The 16914-nt window shown below is 47.3% G+C and overlaps 1 non-coding gene across 1 annotated transcript; it reads right to left on the bottom strand.

Annotated features, from left to right (window-relative positions):
- Window positions 1–16627: 16627 nt before the first annotated feature.
- Window positions 16628–16703, bottom strand: trnas-uga (transfer RNA serine (anticodon UGA)). The gene has a single exon. It is a non-coding gene; the product is annotated as a tRNA-Ser (tRNA).
- Between the last annotated feature and the right edge of the window lie 211 nt (window positions 16704–16914).

A 16914-nucleotide genomic window follows, 5' to 3' on the forward strand; every position in this document is an offset into this window, starting at 1 on the left:
CTCAGTCATACTGTCAATCTATCATCAATCCTGATCCACCGTGGGGCTCTGCCGCCTCAGTCATACTGTCAATCTATCATCAATACTGATCCACCGTGGGGCTCTGCCTCCTCAGTCATACTGTCAATCTATCATCAACCCTGATCCACCGTGGGGCTCTGCCTCCTCAGTCATACTGTTAATCTATCATCAACCCTGATCCACCGTGGGGCTCTGCCTCCTCAGTCATACTGTCAATCTATCATCAACCCTGATCCACCGTGGGGCTCTGCCTCCTCAGTCATACTGTTAATCTATCATCAACCCTGATCCACCGTGGGGCTCTGCCTCCTCAGTCATACTGTCAATCTATCATCAACCCTGATCCACCGTGGGGCTCTGCCTCCTCAGTCATACTGTCAATCTATCATCAATACTGATCCACCATGGGGCTCTGCCTCCTCAGTCATACTGTCAATCTATCATCAACCCTGATCCACCGTGGGGCTCTGCCTCCTCAGTCATACTGTCAATCTATCATCAACCCTGATCCACCGTGGGGCTCTGCCTCCTCAGTCATACTGTCAATCTATCATCAACCCTGATCCACCGTGGGGCTCTGCCGCCTCAGTCATACTGTCAATCTATCATCAACCCTGATCCATCGTGGGGCTCTGCCGCCTCAGTCATACTGTTAATCTATCATCAATACTTCCACTCCTACTTATATAGAGTTTATCACGTGATCTCGACAAAACAACTTTTGTTAGGTAGTGATTATGAGTAGACGTTACAATAAATCTCTGAGCAATTGTAGTAGTATACAAATATAGAATTTTCACACCCAAATTACATTCGATATAGCTCAGTATTTGTATTAATTATTATGATAGTATTTTTTTGCTCATCTTTATCAAGGGTGCCAATAATTATGGTCATGACTGCAGGTACAATATATGAACAAATACAAAAGGCATGAGCTGATATCAAGCTCCATATAGTTCAGAATAGACTTGAAACAGACCAAGTAGCCAATTAGCAAGCACATAGATAGATAGATCCATAAATATCAAATCAAATGTTATTTGTCAAATTCGCCGAATTACAGCAGGTGTAGACTTGACCGTGAAATGCTTACTGACAAGCAATTAACCAACAACGCAGAGGTAAAAAGTAAGAATAATTTGCTATAAATAAAAATAACGATAAAACACAATAAAAGAACAATAAGGAGGCTACGTACAAGGAGTACCGGTACCAAGTCAATATGCAGGGGGTACCGGTACCAAGTCAATATGCAGGGGGTACCGGTACCAAGTCAATATGCAGGGGGTAGCGATACCAAGTCAATATGCAGGGGTACCGGTACCAAGTCAATATGCAGGGGTACCGGTACCAAGTCAATATGCAGGGGGTACCGGTACCAAGTCAATATGCAGGGGTACCGGTACCAAGTCAATATGCAGGGGTACCGGTACCAAGTCAATATGCAGGGGGTAGCGGTACCAAGTCAATATGCAGGGGGTACCGGTACCAAGTCAATATGCAGGGGTAGCGGTACCAAGTCAATATGCAGGGGTACCGGTACCAAGTCAATATGCAGGGGTACCGGTACCAAGTCAATATACAGGGGTACCGGTACCAAGTCAATATGCAGGGGGTAGCGATACCAAGTCAATATGCAGGGGTACCGGTACCAAGTCAATATGCAGGGGGTAGCGGTACCAAGTCAATATGCAGGGGGTACCGGTACCAAGTCAATATGCAGGGGTAGCGGTACCAAGTCAATATGCAGGGGGTACCGGTACCAAGTCAATATGCAGGGGTAGCGATACCAAGTCAATATGCAGGGGTACCGGTACCAAGTCAATATGCAGGGGGTAGCGATACCAAGTCAATATGCAGGGGTACCGGTACCAAGTCAATATGCAGGGGGTACCGGTACCAAGTCAATATGCAGGGGGTACCGGTACCAAGTCAATATGCAGGGGGTACCGGTACCAAGTCAATATGCAGGGGGTACGCGGTACCAAGTCAATATGCAGGGGTACCGGTACCAAGTCAATATGCAGGGGTACCGGTACCAAGTCAATATGCAGGGGGTACCGGTACCAAGTCAATATGCAGGGGTACCGGTACCAAGTCAATATGCAGGGGTACCGGTACCAAGTCAATATGCAGGGGTACCGGTACCAAGTCAATATGCAGGGGGTACCGGTACCAAGTCAATATGCAGGGGTACCGGTACCAAGTCAATATGCAGGGGGTACCGGTACCAAGTCAATATGCAGGGGGTACGGTACCAGTCAATATGCAGGGGTACCGGTACCAAGTCAATATGCAGGGGTACCGGTACCAAGTCAATATGCAGGGGGTAGCGGTACCAAGTCAATATGCAGGGGGTACCGGTACCAAGTCAATATGCAGGGGTAGCGGTACCAAGTCAATATGCAGGGGTACCGGTACCAAGTCAATATGCAGGGGTACCGGTACCAAGTCAATATGCAGGGGTACCGGTACCATGTCAATATGCAGGGGTACCGGTACCAAGTCAATATGCAGGGGTACCGGTACCAAGTCAATATGCAGGGGTACCGGTACCAAGTCAATATGCAGGGGGTAGCGGTACCAAGTCAATATGCAGGGGGTACCGGTACCAAGTCAATATGCAGGGGTACCGGTACCAAGTCAATATGCAGGGGTACTGGTACCAAGGCTATATACAGGGGTACCGGTACCAAGTCAATATGCAGGGGTACCGGTACCAAGTCAATATGCAGGGGTAGCAATACCAAGTCAATATGCAGGGGGTACCGGTACCAAGTCAATATGCAGGGGGTACCGGTACCAAGTCAATATGCAGGGGTAGCGGTACCAAGTCAATATGCAGGGGGTACCGATACCAAGTCAATATGCAGGGGTACCGGTACCAAGTCAATATGCAGGGGTACCGGTACCAAGTCAATATACAGGGGTACAGGTACCAAGTAAATATGCAGGGGTACCGGTACCAAGTCAATATGCAGGGGGTACCGGTACCAAGTCAATATACAGGGGTACAGGTACCAAGTAAATATGCAGGGGCAGCGGTACCAAGTCAATATGCAGGGGTACCGGTACCAAGTCAATATGCAGGGGTACAGGTACCAAGTCAATATGCAGGGGTAGCAGGTACCAAGTCAATATGCAGGGGTACTGGTACCAAGTCAATATGCAGGGGTACAGGTACCAAGTCAATATGTAGGGGTACTGGTACCAAGTCAATATGCAGGGGTACAGGTACCAAGTCAATATGCAGGGGTACAGGTACCAAGTCAATATGTAGGGGTACTGGTACCAAGTCAATATGCAGGGGTACAGGTACCAAGTCAATATGCAGGGGTACAGGTACCAAGTCAATATGCAGGGGTACTGGTACCAAGGCTATATACAGGGGTACAGGTTAGTCAAGGTAATTGAGGTAATATGTACAGTAGGGAGGGATAACGTGTCTAGACAATCAGGACACATAACAAACAGTAGCAGCAGCAGCATATATGAAGAGCATGAAAGTGTGTATGTGTGTGTGTGTGTGTGTGAGTCTGTGTGAGTCTGTGTGTGTGTGTGTGTGTGTGTGTGTGTGTGTGTGTGTGTGTGTTGGATTGTCAGTGTGTGGGTAGAGTCCAGTCAGTGTGCGGGTAGAGTCCAGTCAGTGTGTGGGTAGAGTCCAGTCAGTGTGGGTAGAGTCCAGTCAGTGTGGGTAGAGTCTAGTCAGTGTGGGTAGAGTCCAGTCAGTGTGGGGGTAGAGTCCAGTCAGTGGGGGTAGAGTCCAGTCAGTGTGTGGGTAGAGTCCAGTCAGTGTGGGTAGAGTCCAGTCAGTGTGGGGGTAGAGTCCAATCAGTGTGGGTAGAGTCCAGTCAGTGTGGGTAGAGTCCAGTCAGTGTGGGGGTAGAGTCCAGTCAGTGTGGGTAGAGTCTAGTCAGTGTGGGTAGAGTCCAGTCAGTGTGGGGGTAGAGTCCAGTCAGTGGGGGTAGAGTCCAGTCAGTGTGTGGGTAGAGTCCAGTCAGTGTGGGTAGAGTCCAGTCAGTGTGGGGGTAGAGTCCAATCAGTGTGGGTAGAGTCCAGTCAGTGTGGGTAGAGTCCAGTCAGTGTGGGGGTAGAGTCCAGTCAGTGTGGGTAGAGTCTAGTCAGTGTGGGTAGAGTCCAGTCAGTGTGGGTAGAGTCCAGTCAGTGTGGGTAGAGTCCAGTCAGTGAGGGTAGAGTCCAATCAGTGTGGGGGTAGAGTCCAATCAGTGTGGGTAGAGTCCAGTCAGTGAGGGTAGAGTCCAGTCAGTGTGGGTAGAGTCCAGTCAGTGTGGGGGTAGATTCCAATCAGTGTGGGTAGAGTCCAGTCAGTGGGGGTAGAGTCCAGTCAGTGTGCGGGTAGAGTCCAGTCAGTGTGGGTAGAGTCCAGTCAGTGTGGGTAGAGTCCAGTCAGTGTGGGTAGAGTCCAGTCAGTGTGTGGGTAGAGTCCAGTCAGTGTGGGTAGAGTCCAGTCAGTGTGGGTAGAGTCCAGTCAGTGTGGGGGTAGAGTCCAGTCAGTGCGGGTAGAGTCCAGTCAGTGTGTGGGTAGAGTCCAGTCAGTGTGTGGGTAGAGTCCAGTCAGTGTGTGGGTAGAGTCCAGTCAGTGTGGGTAGAGTCCAGTCAGTGTGTGGGTAGAGTCCGGTCAGTGTGGGTAGAGTCCAGTCAGTGTGTGGGTAGAGTCCAGTCAGTGTGTGGGTAGAGTCCAGTCAGTGTGGGTAGAGTCCAGTCAGTGTGGGTAGAGTCCAGTCAGTGTGTGGGTAGAGTCCAGTCAGTGTGGGTAGAGTCCAGTCAGTGTGGGTAGAGTCCAGTCAGTGTGGGGGTAGAGTCCAGTCAGTGTGGGTAGAGTCCAGTCAGTGTGTGGGTAGCGTCCAGTGAGTGTGGGTAGAGTCCAGTCAGTGTGTGGGTAGAGTCCAGTCAGTGTGAGGGTAGAGTCCACTCAGTGTGCGGGTAGAGTCCAGTCAGTGTGTGGGTAGAGTCCAGTCAGTGTGTGGGTAGAGTCCAGTCAGTGTGTGGGTAGAGTCCAGTCAGTGTGTGGGTAGAGTCCAGTCAGTGTGGGTAGAGTCCAGTCAGTGTGGGGGTAGAGTCCAGTCAGTGTGGGTAGAGCCCAGTCAGTGTGTGGGTAGAGTCCAGTCAGTGTGGGTAGAGTCCAGTCAGTGTGGGTAGAGTCCAGTCAGTGTGTGGGTAGAGTCCAGTCAGTGTGTGGGTAGAGTCCAGTCAGTGTGTGGTAGAGTCCAGTCAGTGTGGGTAGAGTCTAGTCAGTGTGAGGGTAGAGTCCAGTCAGTGGGGGTAGAGTCCAGTCAGTGTGGGTAGAGTCCAGTCAGTGTGGGTAGAGTCCAGTCAGTGCGGGTAGAGTCTAGTCAGTGTGTGGGTAGAGTCCAGTCAGTGTGTGGGTAGAGTCCAGTCAGTGTGTGGGTAGAGTCCAGTGAGTGTGTGGGTAGAGTCCAGTCAGTGCGGGTAGAGTCCAGTCAGTGTGTGGGTAGAGTCCAGTCAGTGTGGGTAGAGTCCAGTCAGTGTGGGTAGAGTCCGGTCAGTGTGGGTAGAGTCCAGTCAGTGTGGGTAGAGTCCAGTGAGTGTGTGGGTAGAGTCCGGTCAGTGTGGGTAGAGTCCAGTCAGTGGGGGTAGAGTCCAGTCACTGTGGGTAGAGTCCAGTGAGTGTGTGGGTAGAGTCCGGTCAGTGTGGGTAGAGTCCAGTCAGTGTGGGTAGAGTCCAGTCAGTGTGGGTAGAGTCCAGTGAGTGTGTGGGTAGAGTCCAGTCAGTGTGGGTAGAGTCCAGTCAGTGCGGGTAGAGTCCAGTCAGTGTGTGGGTAGAGTCCAGTCAGTGTGGGTAGAGTCCAGTCACTGTGTGGGTAGAGTCCAGTCAGTGTGTGGGTAGAGTCCAGTCAGTGTGCGGGTAGAGTCCAGTCAGTGTGCGGGTAGAGTCCAGTCAGTGTGGGTAGAGTCCAGTCAGTGTGTGGGTAGAGTCCAGTCAGTGTGGGTAGAAGGTAAAAAGGTTATCAATGTAGATAGTCAGGCTGGTCAGTTGATGAACTGCTCAGCAGTCTTATGGCTTGTAGGTAGAAGCTGTTCAGGAGCCTTTTGGTCCCAGACTTGATGCTCCGGTACTGCTTGCCATGCGGTAATAGAGAGAACAGTCTATGATTTGGGGGGCTGGAGTATTTGACAATTTGTAAACCCTAATTTTTATGAAACTAACAGTTTGATTTCAATTATGTATATTGAGTTAAATATGAGTGAACTGCCTGGGGTAGTAGCAGATGCTTTGGGGAACTGGGCCCTCTTGCCAAACTGAGCTTCCTCCTGTCCTCTCACTTTCTATTTTCAGTTTAATTCAAATCTGCCTAATTAGCATAACTGGGACTAGATACATCAACAGTTAGTAAGACAGCAGTAGTCTCTCTCTCACTTCTCTCTCTCACTTCTCTCTCTACCTCTCTCTCTACCTCTCTCTCTCTACCTCTCTCTCGCACGCGCTCTCTCTCTCTCTCTACCTCTCTCTCTCTCCCTCTCTCTCTACCTCTCTCTACTTCTCTCTCTCTCGCACTCTCTCTCTCTCGCTCTACCTCTCTCACTTCTCTCTCTACCTCTCTCACTTCTCTCTCTACCCCTCTCTCTCTACCCCTCTCTCTCTACCTCTCTCTCTACCTCTCTCTCTACCTCTCTCTCTACCTCTCTCACTTCTCTATCTACCTCTCTCACTTCTCTCTCTACCTCTCTCACTTCTCTCTCTACCCCTCTCTCTCTACCCCTCTCTCTCTACCTCTCTCTCTACCTCTCTCTCTACCTCTATCTACCTCTCTCACTTCTCTCTCTACCTCTCTCACTTCTCTCTCTACCTCTCTCACTTCTCTCTCTACCTCTCTCTCGCTTCTCTTTCTCTCTACCTCTCTCTCTCTCTCTACCTCTCTCTCTCTCTACCTCTATCTACCTCTCTCTCTCTCTCTACCTCTCTCTCGCTCTCTCTCTCTCGGCATGGGCCAAAACAAGTGAAATAGACAATAAACAAAAGTGAAATAATCAACAACAACAGTAAACATTACACTCACAAGTTTCAAATAAATAAACTTTTCAAATGTCATTATGGCTATGTACAGTGTTATAATGAAGTGCAAATAATTAAAGTACAAAAGGGAAAATCTCTCTCTCTCTCTCTCTCTCTCTCTCTCTCTCGCATTGCTGTAAGCACCGAGATAAACTAAACTTTCTGCAGGGGTCAAACCTTTAGACTGCCAGTGTGATTCGGCAATGCCACAGGCTATAGGTGCTCCCATTTTGACATTGTTGCTTTTGTTTCGGTGGAACTGCCTCATCAGGGGTATAGCGGCGCCAAGAGAAGAGGCTATACTAGGAAAGCTGCCCTGCATTTAAAACTTCAACGAAAAGCAGTGACATACACTCTTTCAGAGTCAGGCCAACCCAAGCTGTACTGTGCAAGCAGGCTAATAGCAGATTAATAGCAGGCTAATAGCAGATTAATAGCAGGCTAGTAGCAGGCTAATAGCAGATTAATAGCAGGCTAATAGCAGGCTAATTGCTAAATCACTAAACCTTTAGATATGCCAGTTGGCGTGAAGAACATAGCTGATGAATCTCTCGAAGGTGGGGAAATCAATTGGTCATTTAGCAGACGCTCTTATCCAGAGCGACTTACAGTAGTGAATGCATACATTTCATACATTTTTTTTCCCATACTGGTCCCCTGTGGGAATCAAACCCACAACCCTGGTGTTGCAAACACCATGCTCTACCAACTGAGCCACACGGGACCAAGCCATTTAGCAGATGTTATTGCGGGTGTAATGAAATGCTTGTGTTTCTAGCTCCAACAGTGCAGTAGAATCTAACAATTCACAATACACACATCTAAAAGTAAAACAATGGAATTAAAATATATATATATTAGATCGAGCAATGTCGGAGTGGCATTGACTAAAATACTGTAGAATAGAAAATAGTATATACATGTGAGATGAGTAAAGCAGTATGTAAACATTATTAAAGTGACTAGTGTTCCATTATTAAAGTGACCAGTGATTCTAAGTCTATGTATATAGGGCAGCAGCCTGTAAGGTGCAGGGTTGCGTAACTGGGTGGAAGCTGGCTAGTGATGGCTGTTTAACAGTCTGATGGCTTTGAGATAGAAGCTGTTTTTCAGTCTCTCGGTCCCAGCTTTGATGCACCTGTACTGACCTCGCCTTCTGGATGGTAGCGGTGTGAACAGGCAGTGGCTCGGGTGGTTATTGTCCTTGATGATCTTTTTGGCCTTCCTGTGACTTCGGGTGCTGTAGGTGTCCTGGAGGGCAGGTAGGTTGCCCCCGGTGATAAGTTGGGCAAACCACACCACCCTCTGGAGAGCCTTACGGTTGTGGGCGGTGCAGTTGCCGTACCAGGCGGTGGTACAGCCCGACAGGATGCTCTCAATTGTGCTTCTGTAAAAGTTTGAGGGTTTTCGGGGACAAGCCAAAATTTCTTCATCCTCCTGAGGTTGAAGAGGCGCTGTTGCTCCTTCTTCACCACGCTGTCTGTGTAGGTGGACCATTTCAGTTTGTCTGTGACGTGTAGGCCAAGGAACTTGGTACCTTTCCACCTTCTCCACTGCTGTCCTGTCGATGTGGATAGGGGGCTGCTCCCTCTGCTGTTTCCTGAAGTCCATGATCATCTCCTTTGTTTTGTTGAGTGAGAGGTTATTTTCCTGGTACCACACTCCCAGGGCCCTCACCTCCTCCCTGTAGGCTGTCTCGTCATTGTTGGTAATCAGGCCTATTACTGTTGTGTCGTCTGCAAACTTGATGATTGAGTTGGAGGCGTGCGTGGCCATGCAGTCATGGGTGAACAGGGAGTACAGGAGAGGGCTGAGAACGCACCTTTGTGGGGCCTCAGTGTTGAGGATCAGCGAAGTGGAGATGTTGTTTCCTACCTTCACCACCTGGGGGCGGCCCTTCAGAAAGTCCAGGACCCAATTGCACTGGGCCTCAAGCTTAATGATGAGCTTGGAGGGTATTATGGTGTTGAATGCTGAGCTGTAGTCAATGAACAGCATTCTTACATAGGTATTCCTCTTGTCCAGATGGGATAGGGCAATGTGCAGTGCGATTGCATCGTCTGTGGATCGATCGGGGCGGAAAGCAAATTGAAGTAGGTCTAGGGTGTCAGGTAAGGTGGAGGTGATATGATCCTTAACTAGCCTCTCAAAGCACTTCATGATGACAGAAGTGAGTGCTACAGGGCGATAGTCATTTAGTTCAGTTACCTTCGCTTTCTTGGGTAGAGGAACAATGGTGGACATCTTGAACGAAGTGGCGTCAGCACACTGGGATAGGGAGAGATTGAATATGTCCGTAAACAGGCAAAGTATAATGGAGGTCACACTCCTTGTACCTCTTCCTCCCTCGCTAGCTCACGCCAAGACCAGAACCTGGGACCTGTGCCTCCCAAAAAGTCCCAATTTGACAGCGCAAGGGGCAACATTACAGGCTGAGGAGTGAGTTTCACAAATCCCCATCTGTTACAAAAGCTCAATTTTCTTTCCCATTGTTTTGCAACAGCCTCTATGACATCTCCTTGTTTTCCTCACAGTCGAGAACAGAACAGAACAATCGACTTGGGGCATTTTCTTGTGACAGGACAACATCTAGACACAGCTGACCACCATAGTATGGAACCTCCGTTATGTACTTGTGTTATTGTTGGCATTAGAAGTGTGTCCTCGTTCCACAGTCAGCTGGAGCAGATAGATCGCAACCTGGTCCCAGATCTGTTGGTGCTGTCTAGCCAATAGCTTGGTCCCAGATCTGTTGGTGCTGTCTAGCCAATAGCTTGGTCCCAGATCTGTTGGTGCTGTCTAGCCAATAGCTTGGTCCCAGATCTGTTGGTGCTGTCTAGCCAATAGCTTGGTCCCAGATCTGTTGGTGCTGTCTAGCCAATAGCTTGGTCCCAGATCTGTTGGTGCTGTCTAGCCAATAGCTTGGTCCCAGATCTGTTGGTGCTGTCTAGCCAATAGCTTGGTCCCAGATCTGTTTGTGCTGTCTAGCCAATAGCCTGGTCCCAGATCTGTTGGTGCTGTCTAGCCAATAGCCCGGTCCCAGATCTGGTGGTGCTGTCTAGCCAATAGCTTGGTCCCAGATCTGTTGGTGCTGTATAGCCAATAGCCTGGTCCCAGATCTGTTTGTGCTGTCTAGCCAATAGCCCGGTCCCAGATCTGTTGGTGCTGTGTAGCCAATAGCTTGGTCCCAGATCTGTTTGTGCTGTCTAGCCAATAGCCCGGTCCCAGATCTGTTGGTGCTGTGTAGCCAATAGCTTGGTCCCAGATCTGTTGGTGCTGTCTAGCCAATAGCCCGGTCCCAGATCTGTTGGTGCTGTCTAGCCAATAGCCCGGTCCCAGATCTGTTGGTGCTGTCTAGCCAATAGCCTGGTCCCACATCTGTTGGTGCTGTCTAGCCAATAGCCCGGTCCCAGATCTGGTGGTGCTGTCTAGCCAATAGCTTGGTCCCAGATCTGTTGGTGCTGTATAGCCAATAGCCTGGTCCCAGATCTGTTTGTGCTGTCTAGCCAATAGCCCGTTCCCAGATCTGTTGGTGCTGTGTAGCCAATAGCTTGGTCCCAGATCTGTTTGTGCTGTCTAGCCAATAGCCCGGTCCCAGATCTGTTGGTGCTGTGTAGCCAATAGCTTGGTCCCAGATCTGTTGGTGCTGTCTAGCCAATAGCCCGGTCCCAGATCTGTTGGTGCTGTCTAGCCAATAGCCCGGTCCCAGATCTGTTGGTGCTGTCTAGCCAATAGCCCGGTCCAAGATCTGTTGGTGCTGTCTAGCCAATAGCCTTGTCCCAGTAGTAGTATATATATATAGTATATATACAGCAATAGTCAAATAGGATGAGCCTTGACTAGAATACAGTTTATACATATGAAATTATACAACAGCATGTCAACGTTAGACAGCACCAACATATCTGGGCCCAGGCTATTGGCTAGACAGCACCAACAGATCTGGGCCCAGGTTAGAGAACTTGCAGCACACAGAGGAACTGTGTCCTAACGAGCTGGCGTGGAGGGTGCATTCGACCTCAGAATAACGCTCATAATGACTGAATCAGAGTCTCGAGATCCTTCCTTAGATAACTCTGAATTCCTGCCCCACCCTCCTATTCAACGCTATTGCTGTGAGCCAGAGGAGAGGGGAAATAAGCTGAGAACAGGAGCTTAACTTTTCTCCTGGCTGTAACTTGGGAAACTGGCCTCTGTTTTTACTGAATATGTCTGTATATCATCAAATCAAGCTTTATTTATACAGCACATTTAAAACATGAATGCAGAAATATTTATTACACCACACCACATATTTACTAAACTAAAGAATAATAATAAAAACTGACCGACTAAAAAGCACCTCAAGGAAAAGCAAAGCTAAAAAGTTGTGTTTTAAAATCTCTTTTAAATATGTCCACAGTTTCAGACCTCCTCAGGTTCTCTGGCAGGCTATTCCAGAGGCTGGGGACATAATAACTAAAGGCTGTCTCTCCATGCCTCTTGGTCCTAGGCTTCAGGATAGTTAAAAGGCCAGTTTCAGACCTCCTCAGGTTCTCTGGCAGGCTATTCCAGAGGCTGGGGGCATAATAACTAAAGGCTGTCTCTCCATGCCTCTTGGTCCTAGGCTTCAGGATAGTTAAGAGGCCAGTTTCAGACCTCCTCAGGTTCTCTGGCAGGCTATTCCAGAGGCTGGGGGCATAATAACTAAAGGCTGTCTCTCCATGCCTCTTGGTCCTAGGCTTCAGGATAGTTAAAAGGCCAGTGCCAGAGGACATGAGAGACATACTGGGTACATAACATAAAAGCATGTCTGACATGTATTGGGGTGTACAATTGTGGATTGATTTAAAAACCAATAAATGAATCTTAAAATGAATTCCAAAATTCACAGGCAGCCAGCGCAGAGACCATAAAACCGGTGTAATGTGAGCTCTCCATCTGGTCTTGGTTAGTACCCGACCAATGGCTTTCTTGGCTAAAACAGACAGGCCTGCTTGTAATAAAATCATGTATGAGTCTCTCTGTATCATCCTGAGATAGAAACGGCCGCTCCTTGGCAATGTTTCTCAGGTGGTAAAAAGCTACACTACATGGCCAAAAGTATGTGGACACCCCAGAACCACAAATTAGTGGAATCGGCTATTTCAGCCACATCTGTTTGCTGACAGGTGTATAAAATCGAGAACACAGCCATGCAATCTCCATAGACAAACATTGGCAGTAGCACGGCCCGTACTGAAGAGCTTAGTGACTTTCCGTCATAGCATACCACCTTTCCAACAAGTCAGTTCCTCAAAAACTGTAAGTGCTGTTATTGTGAAGTGGAAACGTCTAGGCGCAATAACGGCGTCAGCTGCGAAGTGTTAGGCCACAAAATGGGTCCGCCAAGTGCTGAAGCACGTAGCGCGTAGAAATCATCTGTCCTCGGTTCCAAACTGCCTCTGGAAGCAACGTCAGCACAATAACTGCCTGTTGGGAGCTTCATGAATTGGGTTTCCATGGATAAGCAGCCGCACACAAGCCTAAGATCACCATGTGCAATGCGCGTGGCTGGAGGGGTGTAAAGCTCGCCGCCATTGGACTCTGGAGCAGTTGGAAATGTGATCTCTAGGGTAATGAATCACGCTTCACCATCTGGCAGTTCAACAGACGAATCTGGGTTTGGCGGATGCCAGGAGAACGCTACCTGCCCGAATGAATAGTGGAAACTGTAAAGTTTGGTGGAGGAGGAATAATGGTCTGGGGCTGTTTTTCATAGTTTGGGCTAGGCCCCTTAGTTCCAGTGAAGGGAAAGTTTAACGTTACATCATACAATGACATTCTAGATGTTTCTGCGCTTCCAACATTGTGGCAGTTTGGGGAAGGCCCTTTCCTGTTTCAGCATGGCAATGCCCCCGTGCACAAATTGAGGTCCATGCAGAAATTATTTGTCGAGATCGGTGTGGAAGAACTTGACTGGCCTGCACAGAGCCCTGACCTCAACCCATTATTCGTCCTCTATGTGGATCAAGATGGTGCCAATAGAGATGGCAGCTTTGCTTCTAGTCCTTAGGAAACTTTGCAGTATTAGTTTTTTTTAATGTATTATTTCTTACATTGTTAGCCCAGAAATCCTTAAGTGTTATTACATACAGCAGGGAAGAACTATTGGATATCAGAGAGACGTTAACTTACCAACACAACCAGCACTACGACCAGGAATACGACTTTCCCAAAGCGGAACCTTTGTCTGCACCTCCCAGGGCATTTGAACTGATTCTAAAGGCCAACCAGTCTTCTAGTGAGGCTTCGGATGCGCGCACACCACCCACCGCTTCCGAGTATATTACTCGCTAATGTCCAGTCCCTAGTTAACAAAGTCGACGAAATAGGGGCTAGAGTTGCTTTCCAAAGAGATATCCTGGATTGTAACATACTCTTTTTCACAGAAACATACTACTTCATAAGGCTAGGCCTCTTTTTTCTCCACTTCCTCTCTGACTGACGTGCCCAAAGTAAACTGCCTGTTACTCAGGCCCAGAAGCCAGGATATGCATATAATTGGTAGGATTGGATAGAAAACACTTTGTGGTTGTAGAAATGTTCAAATGCATGAGATTATAACAGAATTGATATGGTTGGAGAAAATCCAAAGAAAAACCAACCAGATTCTTTTGTTTTTTAGATCCCATGCTCTTCCATTACAACGTATAGGGACAATGTTAAATCCGGCTCCCAGATTGCAATTCCTATGGCTTCCACTAGATGTCAACAGTCTGCGTTCAAGGTTTCAGGCTAGTTTCTTCCTAAACGAGGAAGAATTTTGAGTTTTGGCACCAGGAGTCACGGTTGGAAATCAGTCTGTGGGCGCGTGACGAAGAGGACGCGCACTTGCTAATTTTACTTTTCCATTGAACATACTTCTTTCCGTATGAAATATTAAACTTTAATTACATTTTAGGGTACCTGAGGATTAAATAGAAATGTAGTTTGACTTCTTTTAACAAAGTTTAGCGGTAGCTTTTTGCATTTCTTTGTCTGCATGTTGAACGAGTGGATTACTCAATTCGATGACGCCAACTAGACTTTTTAGGATATAAAGAAGGATTTTATCTAACAAAACGACCATGCATGTTGTAGCTGGGTCCCTTTGGATTGCAAACAGAGGAAGATTTTCAAAAAGTAAGTGATTATTTAATCGCTATTTATGATTTTATGAAGCCTGTGCTGGTTGAAAAATATGTTGATGTGGGGCGCCGTCCTCAAACAATCGCATGGTATGCTTTCGCTGTAAAGCCTATTGTAAATTGGACAATGCAGTTAGATTAACAATAATTTAAGCTTTTAACCGATATAAGAAACTTGTATGTACCAAAATGTTTAATATCCATAATTTTTATGATTATTTATTTGAATTGCGTGCCCTCCAATTTCAGCGGAAGTTGTCACTAGCGGGACTCCTATCCCAGACTCCTATCCTAGTGAGGCTTCGGAGGCACACACACCACCCACCGCTTCTGAGTATATTACTCGCTAATGTCCAGTCCTTAGTTAACAAAGTCTACGAAATAGGGGCAAGAGTTGCTATCCAAGGAGATATCCGGGATTGTAACAAACTCTGTTTCACGGAAACATGGCTAGATCGGGAGATGCTGTTGGAGTCCATACAACTAATGGGATTTTTAGTGCATCGCGTGCCGACAGGAATAAACATCTCTCCGGTAAGAAGAAGGGCGGGGGTGTATGTTTCATGATTAACGACTCATGGTGTAATTGTAACAACCTACAGTAAAATTACAATAGAAAACTTGTAAAAATAGACAAGATCCTGTAAACATGGTGAGGTAAATACCTGTCAATTTATGGAAACATTGCCCTGATTAACTCCTTAGTCATATCTCAGTTTACTCACTAACTTATGGCGCTGCCTACTCTTGATGATTCGTTTTTCAAATCATATGAGCAAAACATATTTCGCATTATCTGGGACGCTAAACCAGACTAAATAAAGCATGCCTATCTATATAATGAATATGAATTGGGTGGGTTGAGATGATTAAATATAAAAGCACTAAGCTTAGCTAGTGGGACGCCTAGCCTTAAGAAGTTTTTAAGAACAAATTCTTATTTACAATGACGGCCTAGGAACAGTGGGTTAACTGCCTTGTTCCGGGGCAGAACGACAGATTTTTACCTTGTCAGCTCAGAGATTCAAACTTGCAACCTTTCGGTTACAAGTCCAACACACTAACCACTAGGCTACCTGCCGCCTCCAGATGACCAACAACGACAAGACAGCCTACAGGGAGGAGGTGAGGGCCCTCGGAGTGTGATGTCAAGAAAATAACCTCTCACTCAATGTCAGTAAAACAAAAGAGATGATCGTGGACTTCAGGAAACAGCAAAGGGAGCAGCCCCCCTATCCACATCGACGGGACAGCAGTGGAGAAGGTGGAAAGTTTTAAGTTCCTCGGTGTACATATCACCGACAAACTGAAATGGTCCACCCACACAGACAGTGTGGTGAAGAAGGCGCAACAGCGACTCTTCAACCTCAGGAGGCTGAAAAAATGTGGCTTGTCCCCGAAAACTCTCACTAACTTTTACAGGTGCACAATCGAGAGCATCCTGTCGGGCTGTATCACCACCTGGTACGGCAACTGCACCACCCACAACCTCAAGGCTCTCCAGAGGGTGGTGCGGTCTGCACACCGCATCACCGGGGGCAAACTACCTTCCCTCCAGGACACCAACAGCACCCAATGTCACAGGAAGGCCAAAAAGATCATCAAGGACAACAACCACCTGAGCCACTGCCTGTTCACCCCGCTGTCATCCAGAAGGTGAGGTCAGTACAGGTGCATCAAAGCTGGGACCGAGAGACTGAAAAACAGCTTCTATCTCAAGGCCATCAGACTGTTAAACAGCCATCACTAACACAGAGAGGCTGCTGTCAACATACAGACTTGATATCATTGGCCACTTTAATAAATGTAACACTAGTCACTTTAATAATGCCACTTTGAGAATGTTTACATATCTCACATTACTCATCTCATATGTATATACTGTATACTGTATCCTTCACTATCTATTCTTTAATATCTATTGCATCTTAGCCGCTCAGTCACTGCTCATCCATATATTTTATACTTATATGTTCTCATCCCATTCCTTTACTAGATTGTGTGTATTAGGTTTAGTTGTGAAATTTGTTAAATATGACCTGTTAGATACTGCTACACTGTCAGATCTAGAAGCATAAGCATTTCGCTACACTTGCAATAGCATCTGCTAACCATGTGTATGTGGCCAATAAAATTTGAATTGCTTTGAATCAGAAACCTTTGGGATGAATTGGAACGGCGACTGTGAGCCAGGCCTAATCGCCCAATATCAGTGCCCAACCTCACTAATGCTTTTGTGGCTGAGTGGAAGCAAGTCCCCACAGCAATGTTCCAACATCTAGTGGAAAGCCTTCCCAGAAGAGTGGAGGCTGTTATAGCAGCAAAGGGGGACCAACTCCATATTTACACTTGAGTCATTTAGCAGACGCTCTTATCCAGAGCGACTTACATACATTTCATGCATTTTTTTTTTTGTACTGGCCCCCCGTGGGAATCGAACCAACAACCCTGGCGTTTCAAACACCACGCTCTACCAACTGAGCTACAGGGAAGGCTATATATTAATTCCCATGAATATGGAATGAGATGTTCGACGAGTAGGTGTCCACATACTTTTGGCCATGTAGTATATTTTGGTCACGTTCCTAATGTGTGATTCAGAATCTAAAATAACATCTAGGTTTTTTATTTTTTACCTTTGAATTAAAATGTGTGGCCAGATTCTCTCTTTGTGCTTTGGCTCCAACAATAAGTACCTTGGTCTCG

This window comes from Salmo salar, chromosome 24, assembly GCF_965601325.2.
Source record: "Salmo salar chromosome 24, fSalSal1, whole genome shotgun sequence".
NCBI lineage: Eukaryota > Metazoa > Chordata > Actinopteri > Salmoniformes > Salmonidae > Salmo > Salmo salar.